We start from the raw sequence: 14,843 nt of genomic DNA, 5'->3' as shown, positions 1-14,843 counted from the left end.
CAAACAAGCTGGGGCTGGAGTCAAGAGACTTAAGTTTGCATATTGATGCTTCTAATTCTGACTCAGGATATTGGGAAAGTCATTTTATGCTCTGACCTCGTCTCCTCATCTGTAAAATAAGTCAAATAATGCCTACCTCTTAGGACATTAGTTTGGGTTAAATGAGATACAGTCTGTAAAAACTCCTTTGGAGATTATAATTTCCTATATAGGGCTTCCATCATAGTGCAGTTGGTAAAGAATCCACCTGCAATGCAGGAGACCCCAGTTCGATTCCTGGGTTGGAAAGATCCGCTGGAGAAGGGATAGGCTACCCACTCCAGTATTCTGACTCCAGTATTCTGGCCTGGAGAATTCCAGGGACTATACAATCCATGGAGCCACAAAGAGTCGGACATAACTGAGCAACTTTCACTTTCACATATAGATATTGGAGTATTAGATAAAATTTGAGATATTTTTGCAAAGCAAGACAAAAACCGGCCTATGATAATTTTGAAATCTTCATCTCATATGAAACAAAATATAGAACGTCTAGCTTCTTTTTCATGAAGGGTAAAAAGCATAAGTGTTGAGTGTTAGCTGCTCAGTCATGTCCAACTCTTTGTGACCTCTGGAGTCGCAGCTTGCCCAGCACGTATGTCCTTGGAATACTCCAGGCAAGAATACTGGAGTGGGTTGTATAATAATTTAGTTCTTTAGACATCAATAATGCTAATCCTTTAGCGACTCAGAGATCAACTGTTCTGGATATGCTTCCTTTTTCCCCCCTGCCTTTCTTCCTCTGTGCCCAGAATGTGGTCCATGCCCACCATGCTCCTGGGCTCTCTTGCTGGTCACCTTCTGAGCAAGGCTGGCCAACAGAGAGACGCAGGAGATGGTTGGCGGGAGAAGAAGCTGGCATGTTTCTTCCACATGCATTCTGTTTTCTACGGTGGCAACTGTGTCCATTCATTCTGACAGCAACCCTCTCCCTGCACAGTCTCAAGGCTCACTGGGGTCTGGTTTACATATTTGCTTTCCTCAGCCTCTCAGTCAGGGCGAGGTGATGACTTCCTGCTTCAGTCCTGAGTGGACCACCTGCTCATCCTTCATTCATTCTCATTTGATTCCAGCCTGCACATTCCTTTAAGTATTCCTTTTATTAAAGTTTTCTCATTTGAACCATCAGTAATGAATTCTGCAGGGACCCTGATTGATACACCAATGTAGTCGTAAGCCAACTACATGCTGAAATTTTTGAAGGACATGGATTTAAGTTCAGTTTTATGATCAGGGTTTTTTGTTATTGTGGATTATTTTCCATCTTATTCTTAGTCATAAACAGACATTACTGTTAATATTGAATTGTTTGCCTGGGGCAACATGATAAAAATGTTATTGCCCTAAAGCTAAATAGAAGCAAATTCTCTCTCCTGAAGAATCTCTCTGAAGTTTCTTGTTACCATGGGGTACTCTGGCTTTGGAGTGTTTTTATTTTGTTTCTTTGTTGTGTTTAAAGACACATGGAAGTTTTCCAGTGGAGGGGAGGTATTGTTTCCTATTACTAAGGTGGGGTGAGAGATGCTTTCTTCTTTTTAAATAAATGTTTGTAGGTTTTTTAAATGGATTAAGGTCCTTCAATATTTTTATGAGGAAAAAATTTGATGAAGTTATTAACAGTGGAAAATAGGCTTTCTCAATTACAGAGTAACTTTTTCCCAATGGTTTTCTTAATATTTATATATTAACATTATAATGACTCAATAGAAATTATACAACTTGGAGCCATTATTGTGAAAAAAAAAAGAGCCACTAAAATAATATCTCCATCTTACAGACAGACTCAACACGTGGTAATGGCTCACAGGGAGCCAAATTCAAATTCAGGAGAGGCATGAAGCTGTGTCATGGTCTACCAGGCCGGGTAAGGAATATTCATTTCATAAGGAGCCAAGTAAACAGTTACAGAAACAGGAAAAGTCTCTCTAGACTCAGTGTGTGCACAGGCAATTATTAAAATATGGATTATGGAAGACTCTTTTTTTCCTTTTCTCCAGGTTTCCCCTTTTAATAAGAACAAAAGTAAATCAAACGCGTATGCACAAAGACACAGAATATATTCTAATAACTTTGAGGACTCTGTTTTAATCGACTAAAAGGATCTATTTCAGAGTAGAGAAATGACATCTGGAGACCCCTTCATTCTATCTGGGTGTTACAGCTGAGATGGGCCTGTGTCAAGCAAGCTAAGAACAATACGTGCTGTTCTGATGCCTGAATATTAGAGGTGCAGCAATAACAAGCTTGCAGAGCTTCAAGGAGCAGAAGCGATTTCAACCTTAATAACCCCCGTGGCATTTTTCAATTTTCCAGGCTGCCAGTCAAATGAATGCATGTCTGGGGCAGAGAGGAGACAAGAAAGAGGAAAGATTAACCTCTGAGATCCATGATATAAACTCCATTGGCTAAAACTGGTCATGTGTTCGAAAACAAACACAGATAGCAATAACTCTCTCTATACCCTGAGCTCAGATGTTAGAAGAAAGGTTCTAGGAGAGAAACTGGTATCTTCGGGATTGCCTGGCTGAAATAATCTTGGAATATTAATCATTCTTAGTTTCTTCTTTCTCTAGATTGAAAGCAGCTCAGCAGTCTCCTCCTAATCTTCAAGCTAATTAGTTCAAGAGATAATTCTTTAAAAACCATAAACTGTCTTTTCAAATGAGAAAAGTTTGCAGAAAAGGTAGACCTGCCCCTGCCCAAACTGCTGGATCTCACCAAAGTGAGAAAACAGAACTCTTGGTATGGCACCTGCCCCATACACGGCCCTTCCCCTGGCTTCCTTTCTCCGTAGGGAAATTAGAAACTCCCTCAGGAGGTGAAGATCTTGTAATTACAGGTGCTGTAAGAAAGCTAAGATTGCTTCTTTTGCCAAAAGAGCAAAATACAGATTATCTGCAGAATGAACTTGCTCCAAAGAAGGAGCCATTGTGCAGATGTCTCACCACATCTTGACTTACTTACATTTTCTGGTATCAAACACTTTCAAATCTTTCCAAGTGTATCTTGAAGCTCTGCCTTTACTTTCAGTGCTCCTCCCAGAACCTTTGGGCAAGCACTGAGCATTCCGAAAATAAGACAAGGAACCACCCATTTCTGGAGTAAGGTCCTGGCAAGTAAGAGGGAAAACCCTGAGGAAGAGTCTGTTGATTCTGTCAGAAATCACAGGTCCCGGTCCTCAAGCCTGGGACAGTGTCCCACACTCCTGCAAGTCTGAGTTCCCCTGATCTGATCCTTTTTCATTAGTTCATCTATGTGTCTACTAATTTATTCATCTGTGAAATATGTCTGATGAATATGCACATCACCAAAGAGAGTCTGTCCCACCTTCATCTAATTCTTGTCAAGTGATTGTAACAGTGTCCCACCTGGCCTCTTTTGCCCACCCAATTACCCTTCTAATCCATCCACACTGCCCCCATACCAGTGATATTTTCAAACGCAGCTCTGCTGTGTCATCCACTGTCTAAAACCATCACAGCCTTACACTCACTGCAAGATAAAGACCAACACTCTTAAGATGGTGCACAAGGTCCCTGGGACTTTCCATCTTTCTTTCTTCCTTAAATAATCTTTTAATTTGGAATAATCTTATATATGCAGAGAAGTTGAATAGGTAGTGGAGGGTTTCCATACACAGCCACCTCAGTTTCACTTCCCTCTAATGTCACCATCTTCTGTGACTGTGATGTGTTTCTCAAAACTTAGAAACTGACATTAGTATGTTACTATCAACTAAACTCCATACATTACTTAGATTTCACCAGTTTTTCTACTAACGTCCTTTTTCTGTTCCTGGCTCCAATCACCCCGCCCTTCCTCTATGTGCTTGCCCCACATACGGCCTTTACTCATGTCACTGCATCACTTAAAACCTTCTCTTACCCTCACTCTCCCCCCAGCCCTCTTCACTATGTGCTTTCTGTCCACTATTCAGATCCCAGTTCAGAAGTCACCTCCTCAGAGGAACCTCTCTGAAGTCTGGGTCTCGGGCTGGTTTCTGTGTATGTATCTTTATACAACCACGTGTCCTCCCTTTATAACACTTTCTCTTTAATGTGATTATTTAATTTTGTCCCTATTTGTCACAAGACTCTAAAGACCATGAAAGCAGAAAGTGGGTCTGTTTTTCTTAATCTTTATATCCCCCTAGATTTAGCATGGTATGTGGCATATCATATGTATTCAAAGGATATGTTGAATTAATAAATGAATAATGACTGAAAGAGAAAAGTTAAGTGATAATAGGAGGAAACACATTACAGAACATCAAAATGAGTAACCCAGGCAATACAGATGATCACAGAGCTTCAAAAGAGCGAAAGATCTAAGTGAGTTCATTTTAAGCAAGGAAATGGTATGATTGGTGTGACATGTTATAAAAATAATAGAGCAATAGGGGGGATGGATTGGTTAAGAAGAAGCCAGAAAGTTAAAAAAAAAAAAAAAAGTTAATAATCTAGCTAAGAAACACTGAGATCTCAAACTAAGACAGAGGTATGCTGCTGCTGCTGCTGCTGCTGCTGCTGCTAAGTCGCTTCAGTCGTGTCCGACTCTGTGTGACCCCATAGACAGCAGCCCACCAGGCTCCCCCGTCCCTGGGATTCTCCAGGCAAGAACACTGGAGTGGGTTGCCATTTCCTTCTCCAAGACAGAGGTATAGAGAAAGGAAATACTGAGGAGGTCAACTCAACAAGCACTTGGCAGTAACATATATTAGAATACGAAATCCCCAGGGGATTAAACAGCTACAAAAATTAGTTGAGTGAAAAAAAGGCATGGATATCTGGAATACAGTGATAATACTTCCAGGTTGAAATAAAGGGCTCGTGATGGAAGCAATGGAATAAAAACTTGGATAGATAAATTCTGCTTTTGAAAAAGTCAAGGAGATTGGACTTTATTCTATTAGTAATGAGTCATTAAGCAACAGTGACATGATGAAAAGGAGATATAGGATGAAGAGAATTTAGACAAAAGCAGGTTCATTGAGAAACTGATGAAAAAACCTAAGCACGTGCTTTAGAGTGTCAGCATTAGAAATAAAGAGGAAGTGACATACCCACCACATTCTATGAAAGAAGATCGATTTACAGGTGCCTAAATCAGCGTCCAGGTACTATAGGCACAGAGTGTTTTATTCTGAATAGCTTCATTTGACTTACTCTTCTTTCTAGAGAAAGCACCCTGGAAGACTAGTAGGCTTTACATATCCATAAATATTCATTGAAAACCCTTCATATGACAAGTACATGGAGCATACAAAACACGTACGTATGTAATTCTCCCTTGGACTTTCAGTTTTATTCCTGCTTTCAGGAGAAATGCATGCATGTGATATATGTCTGTGGTCATGAACCTCCACGACGACCCCCGCGATCTCCAGCTCCGCCTAGTTCACGCGCTGCATAGGCCCCTCCCTGTCGCACTGGGGATGGACTGGGAAACCAGTGACCACGGCAGAACTGACGGCTTAGCATTTCCCAGAGGACACATAAAAAACAGCATCTTCCGTTTTGGCTTTCTCTCCTTCCTCAGATGACTCACTCTGGGAGAAACCAGCTGCTGCGTCATGAGTGCATTCAGGCCACGTGTGAAGAAGTACCTGGGGTAGAAGGGAAGCCTCCGGACAACAGCCAGCGAGGAACTGAGGCCCGCCAACGACCACACCAGTGAGCTTAGAACTGGATTATCTGGTTCCAGACAAGCCCTGCTGCACAGCCGCTGCTGCCAACAGCCTGACTGCAGTTGGAGACTGTGAGCCTGAACCCCCTCCCCGCTTAAGCAGCTCCCTGCTTCCTGCCCCTGAGAAGCTGTGAGAGAGAATAAATGTTTGTTGTTTCAAGATGCTAAATTTGGGGGAAATTTATTACACAGCAATAGATAACCAAAGCAACTTTATACTACTGAACATTGAAAACTAAGCAAGGGAATCATGTTTCCATTTTTGTCCTAGCTGCTAAGAGATATAAGCTAAATGTTATTTCTGATTGTGGTTGGTTTTCTCAGTCAATACTTGTTGATTTATCTTCTTTTCACCTCCTTTTATTTTTTGTTTCCCATCCACTGTCCACTGGTTTTTATTTTATCCTTCTTACTCATTTATTGTAAAGCTTCTAAAATCTTTTTGGATATAGATGCACGGTAAAACAGCAAAGTAAGAACAGTAGATATTAAGATAAGGTTCCAAGCACTATCAGAGGGATCACAATCTCATTGGAGTGAAAAGTGATCGAGCAATGTGGCACAGTATATTACTAATGTTCAAGCAAAGATTGCTGTTAGAATTCAAAGAAAGGGGATACCAGGAAAGTTATATTTTCAGTCAAGTTCCCCAGGAGCAGACTTTGAGATGGGATGTGCATTATGAAAAAGCTCTCAAAATAAACTGCTAAGGAAATGAGGAAAGTAAGACAGGGAAGAGGAAGAAGCTATTTCAAAGTCTCATGGAAGATGACTCCAACCAGGTCCTGCATGAGAAGGCTGGAACGTGAGAACACTTCAGAAAGAGGCCTGAGCTCCCATGCTTCTCTACCGGTCACCCACCGGCCCAGGGCCTCTGAAGGACAGGGACGCTCCCAGCACACCCCCTCTTAGGGCCCCTTGAACATGCAGGCAAAGGCGCTGCAGCAGCTTGAGGGAAGTCCTCTAGAGACCCAGAAACTGTCAGTGATCCGAAGAAAGAGCACGCTGAAACCAAATGAGGACACAGAAACGTTGAAGCGATCTGAGGGCAACTGCCTAGAGGATCGAGGTCTGCTTTGTTAGGGAAAATTCCATTCAAGGAGTGGCTCATGACCTGTAAGGAACCTCATGGAATACACTGAATTGGGATAGACATGAAGGAGAAAGTATTACAGAATCTAAGTGGTAAAATACTTGCTTGGCGACTCAGATGGTAAAGAATCCACTTGCAATGTGCGGCGGAGAGATCAAAGTTCCATCCCTGAGTCGAGATCTCCTGGAGAAGGGAATGGTTACGCACTCCAGTATTCTTGCCCGAGAATTCCATAGACAGAGGAGTTTGGTGGGCTACAGTTCAGTGGGTTGCAAAGAGTTGGATCTAAGTATAACAACTAATCCCAATGACAAAGGAGACAAAAGCTCTCAGGCATTCTAGAATGATTTGGTATTATAACTTAGACTCTTTATTTATTTTTCACCCTATTTTTAATTCCAAGGCGGGATCTTAGGCCTCTCTCTTATTTAGGTTATTAAAATACAATCATTTTCTTTAGCAAAAAGGTAGGGAGAGGTTTAAAAAAAAAAAATCTCATGCTTCTTCTAAACCTTAGCAATGCTATATTTTCACCCATTCTGTTTCTAAAATACAAATACAGAACAAAGCTCTAAGCTAAATCTTAAATAAAAAGAAAGCCTGGTGGAAGAGGATGAGACTCCCTAAAGTGTTTTAAGACTCCCTCTTCTATTATTATCATTATCCCTGGGCTGCTGAAATTTGGAAACCATTTCAAATACAAGCTGTTTAATAATATGTCTCTCTCTCTCTCTTTTTTTTTTTTTTCAGAATGTATTACATTTACCAACCAGTAAAGTGCTGCAATAGCTTTTCCTTCTATATGCACTCTAGGATATAGTCTAACTTTATCTGGAGTTGGGCATGAAGGCATAAATCATTAAGCCCCTGCTTGCCTGATCAAGAGCTTATCTTTCAGAAAAATCAGGCATCCAGGGGCTGCTGTTCACAGAAGCTCTATTTTCTGGCTCTCCATCAGGATTGCAGACACTTCTCCCCAAGGATTCATCAACTGCCAAACAAAGAGGAAGGCAGGTCAATGATACCAAAATCTGCAGCTTCAGCAGCTTCTAAAGCTCCCAACCAGAAAAAAAAAAAAAAAAAGAGAGAAAGAATGAAAAAAACACAGATGCAAAGGAACTATAACAAATGGTCTTAAAATTCATAGGTTGCATTGTGGAAAGGAGACTCTCAGAACCCTACAACAAGCATCTGGTGCTCTAATGATGGACTACCAACCAGCCTAAGGAGATACTGGCCATGATTGTTTTAGTAGCTAAAGTCCAGTTTTGTGTGCCATTCTGTCATTTTGACAAAAGAAATTCTTCATGACACCTTTTGTCATGTTATCATGACTTAAATGTGGATGAGCCGTACTGAAAGCGTCACATCTACAGGATGTAGGCACTGCCTTCTGGTTGAATATTTCTCTTTCAATTTGTTCCCAGATACCCTTGCACTTTTGCAACCCCAATTTTTAACCACAAAATGTTAGGATCCTACCCAAAACAGGAACTACTGCATTGAGAGTTGCTACTTATTTTACAGGTGAGAGAGCTGTGACTGAGAGAGGTCAGACAAGCCTGCTCAAGGCCAGTCAAAGCCTGCAGTCACCTGTGTTTCCATCCAGAGCTCTTCCAGCTACACCACAGTTCAACTAAGAAGGTAATAGACAAATTTAAACTGCAAAGTGGTTCTGTGTAAGATGTAAAGAATCTTTTGAAGGTGAGACATAGGCAATGAAACTTGGATCAGTTCAGTTCAGTTCAGTCACTCAGTAGTATCTGACTCTTTGCAGCCCCATGGACTGCAGCACACCAGGCCTCCCTGTCCATCACCAACCCCCGGAGTTTACCCAGACTCATGTCCATTGAGTCGGTGATGCCATCCAACCATCACAGATGAGAGGAAAAGCAAACCCTATCACTTCAGCTCCAAATGACAGAATGCCATGGTCAAGGCCGGTCAGGGCTGGACTGAAGAAGAACCACAACTAGCTGGGGCTGGAGGCAGAAAGTATGGGGTGTGGGGTGACTGAGTGAGTGGGGTGGCTGAGCTAGGTTTCTCAAGCCTCCTGTGGATCAGTGAATTTGAATTAACAGGTTCCAGGACATAGGGGCTGCCCTCGTGCCATCTGGCTCTTGGGAAATTAAGGTGGGTGCCTAATAGCCAGGGAAAGCTACCATTTTTCCAGTGGTCATGTAAAGATGTGAGAGCTGGACCATAAAGGAGGCTGAGTGCCAAAGAACTGATACTTTCATATTGTGATGCTGGAAAAGACTCGTGAGAGTCCCTTGGACTCCAAGGAGATCAAACCAGTCAATCCTAATGGGAATAAATCCTGATTATTCATTGGAAAGACTGAGGCTGAAACTGAAGCCCCAGTAATTTGGCCACCTGATATGAAGAGCTAACTCACTGGAAAAGATCCTAATGCAGGGAAAGATTGAGGGCAGGAGGAGAAGGGGACGACAGAGGATGAGATGGTTGGATGGCATCACTGACTCGATGGACATGAGTCTGAGCATCCTAATGCAGGGAAAGATTGAGGGCAGGAGGAGAAGGGGACGACAGAGGATGAGATGGTTGGATGGCATCACTGACTCGATGGACATGAGTCTGAGCAAGCTCGGGAAAACAGTGAAGGACAGGGAAGGCTAGGTGCTGCAGTTTGTGCAGTTGCAAGGAATCGGACATGACTTAGCAACTGAACAACAGTAATAATCCTGGAGTGTGGGAGCTCCATAAGGGAAGTAGAATGCAGACGTTACCAATTGTTCTGAGAAGGGAAACTCACCAGCCTTTAACCATGGCCTTAAAGTTGGGTGAGCAAACCATCTCTGAAATATTTGCTACAAGTGGTAATGAAAAAAAGTATTATCCTGCGTCAAAACCACAGGTACCCACAGAAGCAGCTGTGAATAAATGAAAACAACAACACCATCAAGAATCAAAAAGCCTGGGGTTGAGTCTCTGTCACTCATTTGTTATGTGGCCTTAGACAATTTATTTAACTTCCTCTGGACCTCAGGCTCTTCATCTGTGCATTGAGAATTCACATAATTCACCTCATAGGACTGTGGTAGAGATTAAATATAATAATGTATATTTAACAAATACGCATATTTCATGCTTACATAAAATATATACTTGTTAACAAATTAATTCTCACCCTAGTCACAGATATTATGTAAATGGAATGGTATCAAAATATTTTTAAAGGACCATAGTCTTATCGCTACATATACACACAATCCTTCTAGCTCTCAGGGAGTGTCTTTTTACTACCAAATAGACAGAGCTATAAATTGTAGATTCTTGATATGATAGATCAGGATAACTCCTTCCAATGTGTTGTGTTCTATTGCCTCAAAATAATAAACTGCCAAGACAATATCATGCATCATATTACTGGCAGATTATTCAGTGAAACTCCCAAGGAAAGGAACTTGCAGCTCACAGACAGATGCTAAGTTTCGTCCTTTGTTAACTCATCCTTCTTTGTAAAGTCCTGAGTTTCACAGAGTAAGAAAAAACTTAAAATAATCAGAAAAAGACATGATTCATGAAAACACTCCAAGTTCTTGGAAACACAAAACTTTAAAGTTATCAGGAGTAAAAGCAAGATAAAAATAAATCAATTTGAACTTAGAAGGACTACGTTGGGGGCAAAGATTTATAAGGGGTATCAAGGAGTGGGAGTCTGACTATAAAACATTCGGAGTTCTTTTCCAGACTTCAGAAGTTCTCAATGATTCTCAGTTCCTTTTTTTTCAGGAAGCACCCTGCTTTTGATATCAATAAAAGAGACTCAAATTGGCCCATAACTGAGTCTTTCTCATTAAAATCCCTTCCCTCATCAGAAAGGGCGGTAGAGCAGACCCCCAAGGAAGGAAAAGGTCTGTCAGTTAAAACCCTTGTTCACATTCTCTCAAATGCTGAAAAGGGTTTTCCAGGAAGACCTCAAACGTTTCCAAGAGACAGAGCTTTTCTTTTGTGTCTTTTCTCCACAGAAACAAGACTGGTGAATTACTCTATTTTTTCAAAGCACCATAGTGTGTACACTTTTTAAATGCTTATAAAGCAGTAGTCTGCATAGCACAGTTCCCGAAGAACTGATACTAATGAAGTCCATCCCAAGCATAAATTTCCACTCCTTACTTACAAATCCCAAATATTTAAGAGTATCCACTTACAAATGCATAAAAGTTGTCATCGTGTGTTTACTTGCCTACTCTGTAACCTTGAAACTCCTGGAAACCTTCCAGTAGCCTAGTCCAAGTGCATATATTCTCTTACCACTCAGCTGGTTACTCCTCCTATATCAGTGGCCAGATAATAGGAAAGAACAAATCTGACTCCATATTACATCCATTTCTTTTACTTTAACCTTTGTACTATATTGCTTTTACTTTAAGAATATTGACTATATCCTAAAATATACAGGATAGCCCATTCTCAAGCTTCTGACCTTTAAGGGTATGACACTTTTGCATTCATACAGAGATAAAAAATTGCAAAATAGAGAATAACTTTTGTCTTAGTGCAGGTTTACAGGAACCTCATGACCTGACCTACTTGGACAGCTGCAAGAACAAAGAATTCTGACACTAAGAAGTTTGCAATAACAAACCAAACAAACAAACACCATCTCTCTTTAGCATAGAAGAAGCCTGAGTTCTGACTTGGGTAAGATGATTCTCTAGGACACTAGGTGGCCATCTTCTCAGACTTCCAGCTTTCCAAATACAGTCGCTATTCCTTGCCCCAACACCTCATTTCCTGATTTACTGGCCTGTCGTGGGGCCAGCAGAATGAGCTTGAACTGAGTAATAGTCACACATTCACTTCTGGTGGCACATCCAGTCACTGGTGAGGGGCATTAGACTAGCGCACTTGGCTTAGACAAGTCGGGACTTTGTGCTGAATCATGTGTGAAGGGGTTGGCAGGGCACACATTAAGTTCTAAAATGGCCATTGGGTAGGAACCCAGCAGGGTCTGTTAGCAGTGTCATGAGTACTGCACTTAGCATGTTAATACAGGTTTTATTTAATCATCAAATACCCATGAGGTATTTACTACTATTCTCATTTTATACATGAGATGACAGTTGTGGGAAGAATTAGTAATATTCCTAAAAGATCAGTGATATGCCCAATGTTACATCATTTTTCATAGTGGAGCCAGAAACTATACCTAAGTTGGTCTGATTCCAAAACCTTTGCAATTACCTGGTGTGCTGAACTTTGCAGTAAAACCTTCAGCAGATATGGTTTTTGTTGGATCATCATCATGAGTTGCTGTTGAATCATTGATTCGATTTCTTTGGAAGCTCTTAGCAAATAACAGGTGAAAGATACTGATCTTGGACAATTTTCAGTGAGTGTGTGTTAGTCACTCAGTTGTGTATGACTCTCTGCGACCCAATGGACTGTAGCTCGCCAGGCTCCTCTGTCCACAAAATTCTCAAGGCAAGAATACTGAAGATTCCCTTCCCCAGAGAATCCTCCTGAATCAGGATCAAACCTGGAGTCTCCTGCATTGCAGGTGGTTTCTTTGCCATCTGAGCCACCAGGGGCGCCCCAGACTCTTTTAGTTACTCCCAAACCAATTCAGTCAGATTCACCTATACTGAGACTCTTCAACGAAATGCCTGTATGAAAAAACAAAGAGAACTACAGCCTTGCCATGAGACACTGAGAATAGTAGAGTTATTAGGAGGAAATACCAAAATATCATTGATTCGCGGGAGAAAATGTTCCTGTTCTGATCCTTGCATGCTAATACTACAGATGGACCCAGCTTCTCTGAGGCATGCTCTGTGCTTCAGCTGTTTACTTAAGCAGCACCAGGTTCTCAGAAATAGTTGCTATGCCAACCAGCCCCGGGACTATATATACATTCATGACCAGGGCTTATTCTTTGGGCTTTGTTACCTCTCTTTCAGAAGTTTGAATTGCTTATTGCTAAACTGCTTGCATTCATGCATTACTGCCTCTGATAGTCAGAGAGCTTCCTTTTCTCCAGCAGGAGAAAAGCCCAAGTGGAGGTTTGTAGCCTGTGTAGAGCAACCTTCTGACGTCACAATTTTATAGTCAGGGACCAGACTGCTCTTTTTCCCCAGGTCTCTGAAGATTTGGTATTTAGATGATAAAGGGCAGTGCCTTTGGTCATCTATTATTAACTGTCACATGTATGCATTGCCATGGAGGTTCTCAGAGGGGGAATAAAGTGTGCTTTGAGGTGCCATGATTATCATGCTTTTTTAATTTCTTTGCCACATTTTTAATGGGGCATATTTCAGAACAGCATTAGCCAACAAATTTGTCCAGTCAATCCAGCTCAGGTCTCTTGCTACAGCTGTATTTAAATAAACCTGTAATGCTGAAAGCTGAAGAGAGAAAGCTCTTTAATTACCTTTTCTCCTATTTATGTTACTTTGATGGCTTTTGTTCAAATGCCTCTGAATTTTCAATCTGTTTATTTTCTAATTATTGGATGACTACATGCAGCACTACCATTTCAATTAGATTCTGATGGCTGATAAAGCCATTGTTGACAGGGAGTGCACAAATGAATTTGCGTAAACCAGATTAGTGATGTTTGTGTTGCTGCATTTAAATAAAACCAAATATCCTGGTAGCAATGTGATCAAATGTAGAAAAATTTTTGTGAAGAAAGAAAAAGCAGTTCTGTGAGAAATCAGGTTTTCAACAGAGAAGCTGTTTCCTGTTAAGACATCATTTTAAATCCCCAAGTATGCTGCCAGTTCTTCAAACAGACTGCAAACCCAAAAAACAATCATATAATCTCTTCTAACAAGACATTTGCAACTAGATAGATTGCTTTAAAGGAGAAAGAAGTAGAAAGAAAGTCAAGATCTAACTACTGATAATGCATGCTAAATCCATTTGAATTGATAAGGTAGAGAAAGCATGGTGATAAAGCTTAAGGGGTGAAGACTTTATGTTCTGCCCAAGAGATCAATACTTCTGGAAGAAGAAAACTTGGAAACATTTCCATCTCCAGTTTACATCTGAAATATACATGGCAGATGAGGCAAAGAAGAAACAGACAGGCTATTTCCCTGGAACCCACCCTGCTCCAGCCCCGCTCAGGCTTGCTTTGTTATTGATGTAACAACTGTGCGAATGACAGTCTTGAAGTGTTAAAATATTTGCAAAAAGGAATGAAAATCTGCTGTTTCTCTCAAGTCATTAAAGCAAAGCCAGAGGGCCTAAATAAAACAGAACCATGTGTCAAACTGAACAGAAACTAACATCCGTGCAGAGCGAGTCACCAGCCATCCCAGCGCTCAGCTCCATGTCGTGATATAGCCTCCCAGCTTGGAACTCATCGCCCACCCGGCTGGTCGAGGGCAGAGCTGTGGTAAGGACCCTGGAGTGAGTCCCATGACTGTGCTCTTGCCATCTGGTGATGGCCGGTGATCTAATTTGATTTCATCTTATATTCACTTGCTGAGCTGTGCTGTGCTGAGTCACTCAGTTGTGTCTGATTCCTTGCAACTTATCTGCTATTTTCTTTGCCCTCTTCATTGAGCAGATGCTGAGGTGTTCACCAAGAAAACTCAGCAGAGTTGGAAGTGAGCGAGAAGCACTGCCCACCCTGTACATGTTCACAAACAAAGCCTGGTGTTAGATCTTGGGGACAACAAAGCCCAGAGCGGTTGGCTATGCTTCTCACCTTTCAATCATACATTTTGATATAACAGAGTAAAACCAGCTAACAGGGGCTTCCCTGGTGGCTCAATGGTAAAGAATTGGCTTGCAATCTAGGAAACGCTGGTTCAGTCTTTCAGTTGGGAAGATCCCCTGGAGAAGGAAACGTCAACCCACTCCAGTATTCTTGGCTGGAAAAACCCATGGATAGAGGAGCCTGGTGGGCTACAGTCCATGGGTTGCATGAGTTGGACACAACTTAGGGACTAAACCACCACCAGCTAACAACTAGATAGACTTTTCTCTATGTGAGGCACTTTCCTAAGCACTTTACAGACAGCTCATCTAATCATCATCACAAACG

At 41.4% G+C, this 14,843-nt stretch overlaps 1 long non-coding RNA gene across 1 annotated transcript in view; it reads left to right on the top strand.

Moving 5' to 3' along the window:
• The first annotated feature begins 5,526 nt into the window (after positions 1–5,526).
• LOC113902090 overlaps positions 5,527–14,843 on the top strand; it is a 38,651-nt gene continuing 29,334 nt past the window's right edge. The window contains exons 1-2 of the long non-coding RNA XR_003513668.1: positions 5,527–5,799; positions 8,348–8,464. This is a non-coding gene — a long non-coding RNA (uncharacterized LOC113902090). The remainder of the gene's footprint in view (positions 5,800–8,347; positions 8,465–14,843) is intronic.

This window comes from Bos indicus x Bos taurus, chromosome 12 (genome assembly GCF_003369695.1).
Source record: "Bos indicus x Bos taurus breed Angus x Brahman F1 hybrid chromosome 12, Bos_hybrid_MaternalHap_v2.0, whole genome shotgun sequence".
In the NCBI taxonomy this organism is placed as follows: domain Eukaryota; kingdom Metazoa; phylum Chordata; class Mammalia; order Artiodactyla; family Bovidae; genus Bos; species Bos indicus x Bos taurus.
Note: the sequence above shows the minus strand (reverse complement) of the source record. Positions and strands in the feature narration are given on the sequence as shown.